The 5,650-nt window shown below is 44.4% G+C and overlaps 1 long non-coding RNA gene across 1 annotated transcript; it reads right to left on the reverse strand.

Moving 5' to 3' along the window:
- Positions 1-1,749: 1,749 nt before the first annotated feature.
- Positions 1,750-5,281, reverse strand: LOC121107663. Its single transcript, XR_005841946.1, has 2 exons — positions 3,695-5,281; positions 1,750-3,167 (listed from the first exon to the last, which is right to left on the reverse strand). It is a non-coding gene; the product is annotated as an uncharacterized LOC121107663 (long non-coding RNA).
- Between the last annotated feature and the right edge of the window lie 369 nt (positions 5,282-5,650).

Here is a 5,650-nt window from a genome sequence, read left to right on the forward strand (position 1 = left end):
CGCAGGTGGAGGCAGGGCAGGGCAGATCTAGTGCCGGCAGTGACCAGGATTTTAGATTCCTTCCAGGGCGGCAGTCAGACCACATTCTCTTTTTCCCCGTTTTTCCTCTCTCGCTCGTCCTCACCGGCATTACATCCCACATAAATTATCTGCAGTTCCCGTTTACAAAACAACATTAATTACAAGATGGTATTCTAAATAACAGATTCATTTGCTGACCGTTTTCCCCAAATTCCAACTTGTATAATGTCCACCACTGATTACAATATTTGTTCCAAAGTTCTCTGATTTACATTTCCTCCTGGAGGTCCCCCAGCACCACACCAATAAGACAATATACTTCCCTGGGGACTTTTCTTTCTTTCTTTAATTCCAGGATTCTGCTACTCATCTGGCCACCTGTCACACACCACTCAGAACCTGCACTTAAATTAATATGCATGGTTTCCTACAACAACAAGCCATGACCAAGTCTGCAACCACCAAGACGTCACTAACTGCACCTGTTATAATTCCCTATACCATTCCAGCCCTGATTACAATATGTTATCAAAACCTTTTTGCTGCTTGTGCCTCCTGGCCAGCCAATTATCTCATTCCAATGGGCTAATACACATACCTGAGGTGTCTTCTTTCGGACTTCTTTAGAGTTACTTCCTCCCCTGCTGGACAATTGTCCCTCCTCAAATTGATAGGTAATGGAATCCACCATCTCCCTCAAGCTGTGGTTGTACATCAAATTCTTTCAGGGAGAGCCGTAACCAGTATCCCCTAGCAAGATGGCAGCTTCATTTGTTATTGTTTTTCCACTACTCTCAGGTTTCCACAGGTAACTTTAATCAGTTCTTGTTCTCCAGCTCAACATTCCTCCTTAACACTTTTACCTTGTTTTCTTTTCGTTTTCCAATCACAACAACAAACTAGTACATAGTTCACAGTAACCAAGATGCCATGAACAACATCATTACGCTTCTACATACACATACACATTACACTTCCGTATACCACCCGTTACACTTCCGTAAACTTAACATCTACCATCAGTTCAACTTAACATCCACACACCATCAGTTCAACTTAACTCCCCAGTCCATCAAAACAACTTGTCCCATTCCCTCCAAAACCACAAGCCAAACAATACATAAGCACCTAGCACTTATTCTTAAAGTTAAGACACTCAATTATGAGCACTGTCCTGTTACTTCATTTATGTCCCTGGTTTCCTTAGACATTAAACAAAACACGTTATCAAAGCCAAGCTTCAGAGCCTTAGTTTCAAAACCTAGACGTACCTGGTAGGACACAAACCTGCAATCAGGTATTTCCCAAACGTATACCTACGTGCTCATGACCCGATATACGCCAACCCTGCAATCTCCAATGACTTATGGGTGGTTTCCCAGACCCTGTAGGACTCCCGCCTGCAAGTGAGTACTCTCAAGCCAGGACTGCCCTGTGATCTCGGCCGACTTGTGGGTAGCCTTCTCAATGGACCGGTCCCCAAAGCTTACATGTAAAGAATACATTTGGGGGTTTTTTTTGTTTTGTTTTTGTTCTTCTGTTTTCTCACATGCTTTCTCTGTTCCACAGCGATGCAAATGAGGTGAGGACTCCGTCCAGAGAACTCTCTGGGGGTGCCCTGGGAGTCCTGTTCTCAGTGGGTCCTGAAACTGAACAGACATTGTCCCATCTGGGTCTCCATCCGAATAAAAAAAAATGCATGTGTAGAAACTTAACAGCAAAGTGTTGTTACCTTTACGTCAGGTATTCTTTATCAGAAGCACCAGAAGCACTGCGGATATTTCCACCATAGAAGATGACGTGATTCAGAGTCCATGATATTTCAACAGATAGTACATATTCATCAATTACACGAAAAACAATTAACATCTACACACCTATCTCACTGATTTATGAGGGTTCCAGTCTTCTATTCCACGGCCCCCTTCCATCGTCTTGCGTCCTTGGCACCATAACAGCCCAACTGACAGCCTTTTACTTCAGCCAGTGGTCTTCCTTCCTGGTCCTCTAGATGAACTTTCTTCATAGATACACGATCAATAGCAGAATGCCTATTGTAAGTAATTTACAGGTACCAAAACTGCAATTTTTGCTCACTCAGCACTCAACCATTAGTTCTGGACATCTGCTCGCCCCTGGATAAAGATAAGCTTGGCAGCCTGACTTTTAATGATATACACTGGGGTGTTAGAAGATAAGGAAGACAGAGGAGAGTATGCTGACACCTGCCTGATGCATTTCAACCTAATCCCAGAGTGAGACAATTCAGCCTGGTGTGGAGGCCCTGCCTTTCGTTATTATGTTTCTTCTGCTGAGGCCTCTTGTCAAAACAGAACTGCCTTACAACATGCTTCCTAGTAATATAATGCTACATGCATAACTATTCACAACATCTAAAAGCTATTACAGTTTTGCAAGCAAGAACCAATCACATAATAAAACAAGTCAACACCAGTATTTCTAAAAAAACACTACTGAAATATATGGTATCTCTACTTTTTCAAATCAGCCTTTTCTAAAAACGCAATAAAAATATATTGTGGCCTACTTCTCCAAATCAAGGCCACACGAAGCAAAGGTGTGGATTTTGGTATTTCCGTGTGGAAAAAATTGCACCCCCCTGACATTCATCCATTCCTGCTCACCCAGATGCTGAAGGCCAAACAGCAGATGCACTGGGAGTTGCATTTCAGCAGCGGCAACAGGGACGTAAATGATAAGCCACTTATGTTCTGGATGGCAATGCACAGCTGTCACACAGCAAAATGAAGAGCGTCTGGATCAGCACATCTGCTCAAATCAGTGGATTACAACCAGCGGACTGCATACAGAGATGAACGTTGGCTTCAGTGCATTGAAAACAATGGCATCAACGGCGGAATATAGCAAAGTTTGCACACAGTGGGTCCCACGAACACACACACAGGAACAGAAACAACACGGTATGCAAATTAGCAAGAAACAACTGAACCCATTTAGGGTCCACGGTGACAGTTTCCTGGATCACATCATTACCATTGGTGCGCTGTGGCGTCAGAACTATGAGCCGGAGTCAAAAGAGACAGAGCCCATGGAGTAGCAACGTGAGAATTCTCTATTGGAGAAAAAGTTGAAGACACAGTCCTCAGTGGGGATAGTGATGCGCACTGTTTTTTGGGAGAGGAAAGGAAGCGGTGATCCTTCTGGATTTACTAGAACCTGGACAATCCATCAACTCATACCACTCAGTCTCAATACTGATAACGATGAAGGCCCACATTTCCAGAATCAGGTCAGAGAAGAAGCCTATCTTTCACTTTCAATACAGTAATGCTAGGCTCCATAATGATTTGAAGACTGTGGTGGACAGAGCTTATTTTGACTTAACAGTATGTCATGGAGTTATCTAGATCAATCTAGATCAATCTACGCCCTGACAGAAGGGCACTAGGCCCGTGGGCTCCCTGGATCCCCTAAAATGGGAAGGGAAAAGGGAAATGGGTAGGGGAATGGGAGCTGGGCTCAGAGAGGGAAGAAGAATGGAGCAGCAGCAACGATCTAAGAAGGAAAAGTTATTTCACTAACCATGATATCGGAATGCAAGATAACACAATATAATACAATCAAATTGAAATTAAGGGTAATAAATCAAATCAAATCAAATAGAGAGAGTTTCCAAAACTGAAAGACCTACATGAATGAAGGCGCACGACTTGGAAGCACACCCACCCCTCTGCCTGGATGCCAGAGAGAGACAGTCGAAAGAGCCAGATCCCATGACTTCCGTCACGTATCTTCCTTCTCCAACCGTCAGGTCCTCTGGGATATGTAGTTCTTCTTTTTTGAGAAGCAAGTATCTGGAAGGTTGTCAATCCACAGAACTGGAGTATTAACTCTTTAGGTACCCGTGCTGTACATGATGTTATGATGTGGAATACCAATAGCAAACTCACAACAGATCGTCCCGAATTGGCATCTTCTTTCTTCCCTCTGTTCAGACAGACGAAGGATGGACGTTGTGGGCAACATTTCCCTGTCAACTGTGCCATCATTGCAGCGATGAAACAGTGGGCTGCCTCCATTGGTGCAAGTATTTACAAGCATGAAGTGAAGGCTCCCGTACACTGCTGGTAGAAATCCATAGCTAACAGTGGTGACTCTGTTGAAAAATAGTGGGGATCACTATTTCTCACTGATGCATCGTTGTGAGAACTCATTAATACATCGTTGTGAGAATGTATTATCCTTTCCTTCTTTAGAAGCAGAGTGTCACTGCCTACTAGTAGACTAAATTCCTTGGCTCGTCCTTGAGCCCTGGCCAGGCTGGAGGCAGAATCCAAAAGGGAGAATGAAGTTTCTGCCTAATTTCCACATGCCTCTGTTTATTCAAGAATACAGTGTCTGCATCCCCTTGTAGCAAAGTTGGAGACCTCACCTATGCGTAGATGCACTGCGTAGGAATTTCCACTTACTGGGAAAGGATCCCCAAATCCTCTCTGCAACTGGGGATCCCCAGAGACGGTGGACCTGGATAACCAGGAAGGGTTAGGGCAATTGCTGTTGTACCTTCCTTATCACTACAGCTAATCTCACGTAGTAATAGCCTGCACATAGTGCATAGCCTTCTTCTGTTTTATTCTTTCTGTATTGTCTCACTTACTATCTCACTGTTTTATTCCTAAGAAAAGATAAACGTGCTTCACATTTGGTGTTTGTGAGCTTTGTGCTCTCCTCCTCCACTGCCAAAACAACTGGATATTAGTACATGCTTGGGAAAGGTCTGTTTTCTGCACCTGCTCTTGCATGACACATCTGATCAGTGTCTGCTACAAGGGAACACTGAGAATTCTGGATTTTCTATCATTAGTTCTTAGTCCACTGCTGCAGAGCTGCTGCAGGGTGATCCTAGCACCACAGTGAAACACTGCATCATCCCCTCTCTTTGCTGCCTGGGTCTGCTGTGGGAATCTGTTGGGGGAGCTCTCCACTGCTCCCTTACAGTGATTATGGAAACTTCCGTATTCATCACCCTCCCAATAAATCCCGGAGACCTCTGCTTGGACCAGAACATGTACTATGTGTATATGCTGCTTCCTCTCATGTTGCACTGGAAGATGACTTTACCACCACTGTGCCCTGAAGGTTTCCTGACATGTTGCTCTCCAGCCAACTGCCAGTGACTGCTGCAAGAGCACAGAGAACAAGCTGCGATTGCCCCAAGAATAGGAAAGGGTGAAGGAAATCCCAGAGGGGCACTGCAATGGACCAGTGGGACCAGTGGGAGAACTTAACCCTTTTCTTTGTGTGGAGAGATTTATTGATGACTGCCTGACTGAGAAAAGCAATGCAGACACTGTGCAGCTGGTTAAGCAACCTTGTTACGCGCAAGGTCAGGTATGAGAACTAGGAACAAAACAGGATGCCGATGGAGAAAGCCGGCAACAGTGTTTTGAGAAGTCTGTAAGAGAGTGTTTGCTGTGAGATAACCACAGAGCACAAAGATAGGCGTAGTTGACACTGATTAGCGAGCCAATCCTGAGCTCCACTTTAGCAACATGTATGAGCCTATTAACCACACTATAAATGCACATGCAGCTGAAACAATAAACGAGATTTGCTGATCATCTACTATGGCCGTCGCATTTCTCCC

Source organism: Gallus gallus, chromosome 27 (genome assembly GCF_016699485.2).
Source record: "Gallus gallus isolate bGalGal1 chromosome 27, bGalGal1.mat.broiler.GRCg7b, whole genome shotgun sequence".
Lineage (NCBI taxonomy): Eukaryota > Metazoa > Chordata > Aves > Galliformes > Phasianidae > Gallus > Gallus gallus.